The sequence below is a fragment of the Larus michahellis genome, chromosome 4 (genome assembly GCF_964199755.1).
Source record: "Larus michahellis chromosome 4, bLarMic1.1, whole genome shotgun sequence".
NCBI lineage: Eukaryota > Metazoa > Chordata > Aves > Charadriiformes > Laridae > Larus > Larus michahellis.
In genome coordinates, this window is record NC_133899.1 from 90,804,663 (window position 1) to 90,817,473 (window position 12,811).

Consider the following 12,811-nt stretch of genomic DNA (forward strand, 5'->3'; position numbering starts at 1 on the left):
CCTTTAAGAGAACAAATCTCCCACTGCTGCACACAATTGTGATGGAGTTTTTCATTAAAAAGACTCTTTTCTGTTTGGATTTAGATCAGTACTTTGTTCAGTGATTCTTGATATTTCATGCATCATAATATCTCTGAAAAGAAGAAGGAAGATCCTTGTCTCTCTGAGAGCTGGAAGCAAGTGACTGAAATAAGAAAATAGTTGTAATATCTCAATACGGCATTGTTATTATGGCAATTTATTTTAAAACATGACTTACGGAACCACAAGGGCCTCATCATGTTCTGAAACTGTGTCCCATGCCTGGCTGTCTACCTCACCTTCTTCCGCATCAAATAATGTCTGATATTTTACCAGAAAATATTTAGAAAAATGAATCAACACATCCACAGAACAGAAACAAAATCTTTCACGCATATTCTGAGAAGTTTTTGATCACTGGAAATCAGTTAAGAAGTCTTTTTCTAGTTTTAACTCCTAACACAAATTTGGAAAATAGGACTGGGTGCTGGGTGGTAGATGTGTATTTATACCTACCGTTGGCAAGTTGAACAGAAACAAAGATCGTAACGTTATTGGCACATTGTCAAACAACAAAGTCTACAAGGTTTTCCTCCTCTTGAACACTTTATAATGCAACCCAATCAATTATGCGTGCCAATATCCTTCAGAAGTCTACTGTGAAGATGGTCATTCAGAATATCAGAACATTGGGGCTATGCTTTCCAAGATTCGTGAGTTTTGACTCACAAAGTTAGGCATCTTCCAGTAATTCAGAAAGTAGTGTGAGTGCAGGGAAGGACTGTAAAACTGGATTTGCTGTGAATTTAACTTAGTCTTGAGCCCAGATGAGATTACAGCCAATGACACCAGATGAACACATGAAGATCATATTAGAGACTTGGCTGAGGTAACCATATAATGTTTTTTATACTTAAAAGACACCAACATTAAACTTCAAATTAGAAAACACTCTTTCTTGGATGAGTACTCATCGCACAGGTGTGAATACTCAACATTGGAATGTTCTAAAACAAGGGAGAGAGAATGAGGGTTTTTACATCTTCTTTGGGTTATCTCTAGTAAAATTGGTTGCAAAGAAGAGAAACAGGGAAAGCAGTTTTAATCAGAATTATGGGATTGGGGGCACATTTCTTACAAATATTTAGACTCTGCTTATTTGCAGAGAAAAATATTTTCAATTACGCCCAACAAAGAAAAAATTCACGGCTTACTTTGCAAAAATGAACTCAGGATGCACATTGATATTGAATCTTTGTTATATACAAAGAAGGCTGTGAAAACAAAATCCCCAACCCCCTTGTTGATATTTCCCTCAACCTCCTTCTTAAAATAAAGAGCATAACCGCGATCAGTCAGTCTGGAGAGAAACAGGGGGGTGAGGAGAGCTATCTGCTTTCTCTTTCCCTGCAAATGTTGGGTTTAGTTCAGACTCAGCAGACTGAAACACAGAGAAGGTGATTCTGCCAATATGAAGGCCAAAACAAGAAGTGAGAGGATACAGCCATATGCTTCAGCAGTAGCACAAAGCCTCACAGTTGAGTGGCATCTTGCAGGGGAACTTGCATAAAATGCACAAAGCTTGACAAAGCAGAGCGCAGGGAGGTCTGTTTCTTATGTGGCACTGGTTGTTACAACAGCTGGCTAAATTCAACTGCAATTGTGGTGGACAGCAGCAATTGGGGGCCTTGCTTGTTGTCTGGCCACGAGGGACCACTACTATAACCTGTCATCACTCATCTAATGAGCTTGAAACAAGAGCAAAGACTCCTTGGCCGTACTTTGCTATCTTTAGAAGTGGTAGCATGAACCCACAACTGCTGTGTGTGGCAGGCCCAGTTGGAGCTGAGCTCTGGGTACCGATGACAGAGGGTCGGGATCAATCCGCACACTTAATCCTAGGCTCAAGTGGGCAGGCTCTGTTGATTCCCAGTGTACAAGCACACATGTGCTTCTTCTAGTTTAAGCTTTAAAAGTACTTGTAAGTCTCTGAAGCCCTGGTATTCAAACCAGAGTAAAACATCCTGCATCTTCGTTTTGGAAGCCTGTCCTTTGTGTGTCCAGTTTTCTTTTTTTATTTATTAATTGCTCACTTTTATGGTGGGATAAAACCCAAGACTGAACAAGGCATATTTATAAATGCCATGGGTTGACCTCAGTTATGGATCAACTGAGAATAAACATGTTCCAGTATCAACAACTTCATAATGATTTAAGAATATAAAGTCCTGAGCAATAAAACCCACTAAACAACATCCGTATCTTTATCTCCAGCCGTAGGCTTCTAATATATCATCCAGATTTTTGTTGCTAGATTTTTTCATCACACAATGATTGCAGTTTGGCAGTTTTGCTCAATGTCTGACTTGCTGTTGGTTTCTTTGCTGGGGTGTCTGGGTGATAAGCCAGGTTTCAGGGTTACCTGAGGATTTCATAAACAGACTTCAGAATATGACTAGGGTGTTAGCTAGAACAGAAATATGGAACGAAAAGATTTTAAGAATGTTTTTGCAGAGGAAGTGGAATTATGACATCCATAAAGTTTCTGCCTTCAGAGGTTTTCTTAATTGATAAGCAATTCACCTGGTGAACAATTTGGGCTCTGTACACTCCTAGTTTTGGATATTACAAAACAAGGAAAAAAATCTTGAAAACCTTTTTACCTCCCTATGACTTCAGCTGCAAGAGTTCTGCCTTCTCTTCAGTTGGCATGTGCAGAGCTGGTTTCCATGCCGACTAATGAGCCCTCTTCATTAATTGTGGGCAGCTGGCTGCAAACTCCAATTAGGGCCCCATCCTTGCAACTGTGTGCATGTGTATGACTTTAAGCACATGAATGTGCTATTCACACACTTACCGTTAGCTGTGAGAGTCCATGCTCAAAGGATTAGTCTCCCTTCTGGACACAGCAACACCTTCAGGTGCTGCGCAGGCTCCGGTGAGGACCATCTCTGCCATGAAGGCCATTCTGGCCAGGGCACACTGTGATCTGACCTCAGGCTTCCAGAGATGGGCAGTGTGGAGGCAGGGAAAGCACTTTCCTTGGCAGAAGACAGTGTTGTTGGCTTCGCAAGTTCTGTGTTCACTTACTCATTTCAGACAAGTCAAGGGATACGGCAGTAAAAGCAGCAGGGGGAAAATAACTGTTTATTATTCATATCTAAGCATATTTAGCTTCAGGCTCTCACTGAACCTTAGCATGAGTTATTACCCGCTGAATCAAGCCTTAGGCTAGTTTAATTATAGGAATGTCTTATTAAAAGGGAAGGAAATGAGAAAGAAAATTAAGACAATATTCCTGGAGTACCATCTGTGTGAGTATCTGGAGCTCATTACAGGTTTCAGATCTTACAATTAGCTATCATAAATGCATCACCCCTAAGTATCTAGAAATAATGTTTAGCTCACAAGATGGTAATTCAGATCTATTCTCCAGAACTAGGATACAAATACTGGAAGGGTTGATTTGGTATCTTTAAAGGAAAACTGAGTTGCATTCGAAATTGATTTGTGCATAAATTTCAGGACTAGAAAAAAAGTGTTTGGCTACATAAAGGTCTTCAGGATGAGAAGTTTTAAAACAGAGATCCTGCAGACACATCCTGGATGTCATAAAATGGTGTTTTAATGCCCTTAGTGAGGGCTTTACTAGTATTTCTCACCTGACACTCTTGTGAGCTTCTGTCTTCTAATCCAAAGGCTAGGGGGCTTGAGGTGGGGGAAATCTCCTGTAAATATCTGATAGCAGTAAACGAAAGATGTCCCAAGCATCAAATTCAGACCATGGTTCATGCTGCCAGAAAACACCAAAGTTTAAGTATACTCCTTACAAGGGGATAGATTTGGTCCAGTGTTATGAAACCAGCTCCAAAATCTGGATTTAGATTCTTGCTTCTCCCAGAAAGTTCATAGGTATTTGAGTCTCTAATTTCATTTCAGATCTACCTCATTCTTTTTTCAGGACTAACATGGTCATGGTGGCATGGTAGCAGAGAATCCTGACATTGCTGCTATACCTAATGTTTCCTTTGCTTTGTTTAAAAAGTAAGGATAAGATCTCCAAAAGTTTGACCCATGGATTAAACTACTGAATTTTTAAGCAAATCGTTTTTTAAATTTTTTCACTGAAGAAATTTTTTCACCAGAATTTTTTCACCAGAAGAAAGCTAATGGATACCCAGCTCTTTTGTAAAACAAGCTATTAAGTAAATGCTTAACTGTATTTTGGCTTGATTATATTGGCATTTTCATATAAAACTGGGGAAAACTTGGGCAGAAGACAGCTAAGAATGCAGTCTCACAATCTTTGTATAGCTGAGTATTATTTACTTATGATGCTTTGGTCATCTTGCAGTGTACTTACATTGAACTCCATGACTACATGGCATTGAATGGCCACCCTTGGAGCAGCCCTCGGTTGCCCCCCACGGTGCTTCGCAGGCTGTTGCCCCCTGCTACGCTTCTTCTGCTCCCCCCGAGCCCAGCTGCTCACATTCCCAAAATGAAAAGTTGAGCTGTTCCAGCCCCAGGGCGACCTCAGTTCTGCCGCAGTGCTCACTAATCATCCTTGTCCATGCTGCTTAGAAGAAAACCCTGACTCATGTATGATTTTTTTTTTATTTCCAACCATTCCCTTTTCTCCACAGCAGCATTTGCTTGGGTTTTTTTTGTTTATCATTTATTTACTAGGTAGGTTATAACAACACCTGCAGAGTAAAATCCTTTTTTTTCTAAGCACATCATGCCTTTCCTTTCACTGAACTGCTGCTTCTTAGCTCTGAATTACCAACAAACTCCCTGATTTCCCCATGTCGTTCTGGAGCTGATGTACATCTTAATAGGAAGGCCAATGCCCTGTAGCTGCCTTTCCCTCATCAAATGCCAGGCAACAGAGGACAGTACCATCAGGTAAAGGGAATTTGGGATCCTGCTTTTGGGCTTAACTTCCGTGTGCCAAGTCTCTGTATGTTTGCTTATCCAAGCTTTCTGTAGCCCAGAGTCCCACCGCCTTGGGAAGCTGCTGTTTCCTACATGGGTTAGGTGGAGGAAGCTTCACCTGGCTGGCACCTGAAAACAGAGTCACCTACAAGGGTGAAGGCATCCTCCTGACCCCATAGGTGCCTTCTACCTCATCTCCCATGGGTGCTGGAAGGCTCCTGTCAGCTTCTTCTGCTGAAGCTGAAGAGGGGCTTCGATAGCATTTCAACAATGTAGAAGAAAACAGTAAAAAGGATTGGTAACTCAGGCACATGTCGACATGTGTGAGGAGGATCAGAAGAGGGAAGCCTTTCTTTCCTCACCAAATTCATCCTGCCAGGTGAGGCACAGAGGAGGGGGAGAAGTTGCAGCTCAGCACACAGCGCAGTAATGTTCCTGCAACATGGTTCCTTCGCACACACAGGCACACACAGCTGCAACCACAGCACACCAACTTCTCTGCGTATCAGCACAGAAAAAAGGGCATCGAGTAAGTTCTCCAGGATTTATCTAATGAATTCTCCATTCTTAGCCTTCACGTGGACCAAAGAAATACACTGAATCATCCCAGTTTATGACTTAGCCATCAGTGCTTTTAGTGATGAAGAAGCAGAGATGTCAATTTAAAGCGTTGCAGACAGTGGGACGAATTGATTTGAGGCTGGCCATATGCAGATTGGCTTCAGCCAGAAATGACTGCACACCACTGAGATGGAGATACAGTCAGAAAGAGCAAAGAAACCGCCTCGAAAGGAAAATGTTCACAAAGGCCAACAGTAACTTCAACATAAGAAACCTACATTTCACTGAAATACGTCGAGGCTGCCATCTGGTGACAACAGGAAGAATCTGGGTACCAAGAATAATGCTATTGCTTATGACTGAATTCATAGTGACAAGGTTTTCTGCAGACAGTAATTTTTGTGTCAACGGTAATGATTGTATCTGCACACAAAAAAAACAAAACAAAACAAAAAAAACAAAAAAGAAAACAAAACAGTTTATGGAGAAGCATTTTGACAGTCTTGCTCAAGATTAAACAAAAGCAGGTATTGCGGAAGCTGGAAAGATTCTTACCACAATAACTGATTTTTAACAGGTTTCAAGTTTTCAAATCATTAGAAAGTGAGTCTACTGCTTTATCATCTCTTTGTCCTATATTTTTATTAATATCTCTTCGAGAAAGTTTTTTTTTTTTCTCATAAAAATGCCATCATTTCAAAACTGGCTTTAGCTAGAACTGAAATGAGAAAGTTTTCTTATCTGAAATGTAGAAACAATTTATTTGAACATTTTCATCTGTTGTTTCAAACCAACACTTCAACATAAACTTTCATTTCCTAAATTGACCAAAAAAAAGTAAAAAAGAATGACACAAAAGTGGTCTTTCACTTTGAAATATTAATTTGGAATCAAAATACTTGTTTCTTGTTAGAAAATTAGCATTTGCCATCTAGTCATATTTCATTTGGGGAAAAAAGGGGAATGATTTTTTGAAAAAAAAATTCCGACCAAGAAATTTGTATTTATTACAATTAGTGGAGCTTGTTACAGTCAAAGGAAACTGACTGTTGGATGTTCACATCTCCCAGATTTCCCTTTTTTTTTTTTTTTTGGTAATACAGTTGCAACTCAGGACTTTTTTTTCATCCACCAATGATTAATAAGAAATTGGCGCTGGACAGGTGCAAAAAGTACACTGGAATTTTCAGAGGACTGAAGCAGGAAGGGGTCAGAGAATTTAAAGATGAACTGCAATATTAACAACTTTGTGTTGTCTTTGGTCTGGATTTTAAATCCTGTATGCATCTGCGTACGAACACACGATATACGCACCCAATTAGTGTTATAGATCAGCAAACTGATTTTCTATGAGTACACAAAGGACATTTTGCAGATGTGTGACGTCATTTTGCATTCATGTTAGAAATAATGAGACGTTTCTGCAGTTCATTATATTATCTGCTACAGTATACACATGTGTCACTTCACATTCTAATTGTAGGGGAATATGTGCTGAGAACAGAAAATCAATGGGATGCAACCACGGGTTGCCAATATGTGCCTTACTAGTAATCGTGACTATGACAGTGCTACACAGTAGGGCTCCAGGAAGCAGCTGGACAAGGTTTGACTGACTACAGAATATTTGTGTTTGGGGCTTAGGATCAATTCAGAATAATATGCCCCACAAAACCATGTTCTGATACTTGCACTTCAACGTGCGTGAGAACAATCCTGTTTCTCATTCTGAACGATTGTGCGGTTTCATGGTAAGATTTGGGTTTGCCCTAAAATGAAACCAGATCCCAAAGAAATATTTTTAAGGGATCAACAAAGGAAGAAACCCAGAATAACACAAGCCCAGTAGCCAGTGCACTTGCTTCTCCAAACTAGGCCAAGTGGGGAACTGAAATTGAACACCACGAATACAAACCTACCATCAGTATTCTGACCAGATAGGCTCCTCTTTTTAATCAGAAATTTCATCCTAGTCCTGAGAAATTTCTGCTAGAGGAAGTTTCTGCTGAAATTAAAGTTTCTGCTTTGCTTAGAGGTATTTTCCAAAAAGTTAACTTACAAGTTTATTTTTTTTTTTGCTGCATTACTTTCTTCAGAATTATTAATTTCTCTGCAAAGCATCTTTCAAGACCTGACTTGTGACTATGGTCATGATACTGTGGAGACTAGAATGAGAAATCTGTCGTAATAAGGGCAATAAAAGCACCAACTGAAAAGGTGGCCATTCATCATAGTATTCAGCCTATGCCTGTCCGTGGCAAGCAGGGGGAAGACAGTCCAAAAAGGGGAAAAGCAAAGAAATAAAGCTGTTGGGTGTAGGAGACAGTGGGGTTAAAGAATGAGCGGCCCAACTAGAATCCATTTTTTGGTAAGTCTCCTTCATTTCAAGGGAGAGGTTAGGAGAAGGAGAATGAAGTAATTTTGTGTTTAAAGGCCAGCATGGGAGGACGCAGGACAGACTAAATTTTGAAAATGTAATAAGTTTGCAGTGGGAGGCTGATATCGTGGGTTCATTAGAAGTCAGAGGTGATTAGAGCTGATGCTTTGGAACAGTTTCAGCCAAATGCATTTCCATCAAAGTATGTTTTCTTAACTGGAGTCAAACATTTCATATCAGAATAAAAAAAAAATCTAGTGAAATTTCCCAGGGAAAGTTTGGTCAGGGAGTGTGAAAAAGATGAAGAGAGAGAATGCATGGACATATTCTCCTTCAGTCTGGTTCATAAGAAAAGAAGATTTTAGTCTCAAAATGTCCTTGGTGTTACCATTGCCTCCTTATATTTCAAAAGTGAACAGGGATCAGCAAGGTGGGATTCTAAAAGGGTCCCAAGGTGAAGACAAGTCTTTTTTGTTTGGTATAGAAGAGACATGGAATTGCTCAAAGAGAGGTGGGCCATGGGCAAAGCAGTAGGATGGAGAGAGCTTTGTAGCAATGCTCAGGATGGTGACGGGAAGGGAAAGATGTCAGGGCAAAAGAGAAAACTGTGGAGGCAATTGCAGAATAAAAGTTATGCACATTAAAATATACCTAGCAGAACACTCTGTAGATTTTAAATATGCATCACCAACTAGTACAGCAACACGGATGGTAAAATCCACATGAAATTCTCTCTGTCGTAAACACTGTTATATACTACTGTTTTAAATACAGCTGTTAAATCCTTGTTTTTCAAGCAAAAGAAGGACAACAGGAATAAAGAGATAACAGATTAAGAAGAATAAAGATTAAGAAGAATAAAGTATTTTGACTATTCTTGCATTTTTCTCTCATCACTATTTATTTTGATGAGTTGTCAGGGTTCATCAAAATATTCTTGAAGCTCGTGATCTGGCTACATGCCCATTGTGCAGATAGGAGTTGTGACAACAAAGTACTGCGATTCTGTATCATTCTGCTGTGTTTTGAGTGGCAGGAGAGAAGTGAGTTTTCCCCGGCTAAGTGTCATCTTCCACTTCAGAAATAATGAGAAGTTGCCCCCAGTCTTCTGGAGGCACAGGGTCTGCTTCCTTATCAGATGACTTCAGGCCCAGATTCTCCAAATATTTTTGCCTCTATCTCATCCAGAACGCTCTGAAGAAAAATGTCTGCTCGTGACAAGTTGGCAAGACAAAATAAAGAGCATAAACTTGTTTGGATACTAACACACTCTTGCTCCCCATATTTGACTTATGAGCTCTCTTCTTCTGAAGTTACCAGTGCCTTAGGCTGCTCCAGGAAATACTAAAGGAGAATTTTGGTTTTAGCAAAGACAAATTATGTGATTGGAATTACCAACATTTCCCAGTGAGCACTCTGAGAAAAATGACTGGAATACTGTTTCAATCTTATGAAAGTACCAAAATATGCTCCTTTTATTTAGCTTATTTCACATTCTGGCTATGTAAGGATATCAGTATTAAACTGAAGAGTCCCACTTGGTTAATCCCATGTTTTGGAATGAGATTACCTTCGTATCTACAGCTGAATAAATGCTTACATATCTTCCAGGATGCTTAAGGCAGTCAGAGGCTGCAACAGGTAAAGCCATCATACATCAGATATTTCCATGACATAAATGAAGGTGATAAGGTAATATCCAACAGTGGAACAAGAGAAAAAGTAAAGGGCTGGAGTGTAAAATTGGTATATAAAACTATACCGTATTGAGTCTTTCTTCATCAAGAGTTGGCAGTTTTATAAGACTTAAAGCTACGATAAAATTAATTACTCTCCTGCATTTGCATCTAACACCAACTTTTTGAAGTTTTTATACCTGCCATTTACACTCTAGATATCACCTGAAATTTTACAATTTCTGTTTGTTAAGCTGTTCTGTGCCATTTTTTGCAGAAGAGGATTTTGCCTTCATATATCTGAAACGAAACCTGAACTGTGAAGGCCTGGGCCAGGGATCCTGTGTAGCTTGAGACAGACATTTAATTTCAAGCCTTGACTTGCAGGAAAGGTTGCCCTCTTTCATGGCCTTTAATAATAACAGCTTATTCCGTTAGCTAAATGTAGATATCCAGCGTTTGATTTCTATAGAAATCCATTTCGCTTATTTACTCCATCCATTCATTGTGCTCTTTCAAGAGCTAGAGTCAAGGGATAAGGCAACTCAGTTAAAAGTTAGGTTTTATTCTCAGTTATTCATCAATCTGCTGGCAAAATAAAAAAGTCTTATTCCAGGGTAGAGTCCCTTCTTGCAGTAGTCTCAGAGCACTGACTTCAGGGTTGCTTTTTGTACATAGGGGCATCATTTAGGATGGAGTTCTTCATAGAAACAAGCCTAGCAATATTAAATTTTGGTGAACAGTTGTTTTTACCATGTTATTGTAATCCTGTCTGGAACACCGTCAGTGTAGGGGTCATATTGCCTATGTGTGCTACATAAATGAAAAAAAATAAAAAAGACAAGATGAAACAAAAGAGAAAATGTCAATGAGCAAACTGGGGAATGTATCTGTCAAATACCGATGACAAAGTTATGTAAAAAGCCTAATCACAGTTCAAGTATTGTCTTAAATGTTTTATGGCCTAGGATGGTCCTGGAGGAGGGGGTATCTGAGGAAATCTCCTCTAAGAGTAAGGACAGTTGTATAAAAATGGAAAGGAAAAATAAGATTGGGACAATTTGACTTATGACAGTCAAGGACATGTCTGGAAAACAGAGCGCCACAGCTAGTCTGACAAAAGTTGGAAAGTTGATATACTCAGTAAGAAGCTCCAGTGTCACTTCAAAGACAGACATTTCGAGCTAGACTGAATGAGGAGGAAGAGTAAGGATATCAAGGGAGTGACATGAACAAGTCCGGGCTTATGAGATTGCCAAGGATTTTGGAACAGAGAAAAGGTGACAGGGTAACATCTGCCAAGAGCAGAGCTGGCCAAAGTAGGTTTAATCATTACTGAGTTTTTGTTTAAATGACTGTCTTAAACAAAAGATAAACAAAAATATGGTAAAAAAAATTAATACTAAATAATAGTATTAAAATTTTTAAAAAATATTTTAAAAAATACTGTTTTCACAGTATTTTCAGTTAATACTTTTATTAATTTTCCCATTGACAGTGTTATAAAACTACAAATAAAGTTTGCCTTTATGGGAAGCCTGTCCTTCAGCGCTGAAAAGAGATGACAATTATTTTGACCATTGTTTTGACTGCTAATATTTTATCACTTAAAAAAACCCACCCAATAAAGTCCATTTCAAATCTGAAAATTACAGCAAAAGATCAACATTTGAAATGACTGAGGTTTCAAAATACACATGGATGATTCATCCCAGTTCAGAAAGGTGTCAAAGCAAGAAATCTGCCCTGGGAAGTTCAGCTACCAAGGAACTAGCTTGCCCTCTGTACATTACTTTTTGTGCTGGTTAGACTGGGAATTTAAGGTGAATCGGTTCCAGATGTAACTTTCTCAGTTGAAGGCTTTTGGCTTCTGAGCTGCATCATTACGGGGCTTTCAGACACCATGAAAAAGTCAAAGTCAAAAATAATGCTCAGAGTGTTGTCCTCAGTGACAGAAATGACATTGTTGTTGTTCCTAAGATTGAGAAAAGAAAATAGGGAAGATATCGTGGATGACCCTGTGCTTTGGAATAGGATTCCCCAGAGAATAAAGCTGGTTGAAAAACAGTGGATATATTACTTATGTAGTCACCAGCATTTTTCAGGCATGATGACTTGGACGCTTTTCTAATAACTACACATATTTAGATACATAAATATAGAGTGGGGAAGGAGGGGTCAAGAGCTGATCTTTGTGAGATTCCCCTTGACTCTTGCCTCTGGAAGGAGGAAACATTTAACAAGGTGGGAGACTAGCCAGGAGAGGGCAGAATCATAAAAGCTAAGGGGGAGAAGACTGGAGGGTGAAGATGATGGTCAACAGTGCAAACCACAGGAAAATGGGGAAAGGATTTGGATTTCCAGCTTCATGCAGGATGAGATTCACAAAGTGCTCTAACAGAAAGGGAATACGGCAGCATCAAGGACAGACGAGCAGGGAGGACGTCCCAGTAGCAACTGGAGCTTGCGCATCCACTCAGCTGACACATGATGCAGATTAATGGGACTTTGTCGACCTACTTTCTTAATCTTGGTAAATGTAAGACTTCAGCATAGCGGCTTTTTTTGAAACAGGATGCAATTTAAGGCAAGAATGTTCCCTCAAAAGTAAATAAACATGAAACGGATGGGATGTTATGTTCTATTAACACTAATCATAGCCTTTTCTGATTGTTGAATTTTCTGAACACCAGATTCCTGGCAGGGCTGTTCCCGCTCTCTCCCCCTTTTTCTTTTTTGGCTCAACGAGGGTGAAAATCTATGATATTTATTGTACATCATTCAGGGAGAAATATGCTTCTTCAAATCTTCAAGTACATCTTCAGTATCTTTAAGGTAATTTGAATTTGCATGACATCTATTACATGAGCCTTGCTCTTCTTTTTCAGTTAACTGATTTTATTTTATTTCTTATAAATACACATGATTGAAATGATGCCCATTTAGTCAGCATGACTTTAGCCTGATACACTGTTATCTTTAACTTATCAAAAGTCCCACCTGACGTAAAACACACAGGAACAAGTAGCCCTTGCCTTTCTTCAAAATGATAATTGCATTTATTTCCAGTCCCTGAGGTTTTATATTCAAAAACAGGCAGAGTGTATACGAAAAGGCATACAGAACTCATGCGTTTGAGACAACAAATGCTGGTGGAAAACAAATTCCCTTTGTCTGCTTGGCCAAAGCATGAGACTGTCTCTATCTATGCAGGCAACATTTCCTCAGCTGCTGCTGT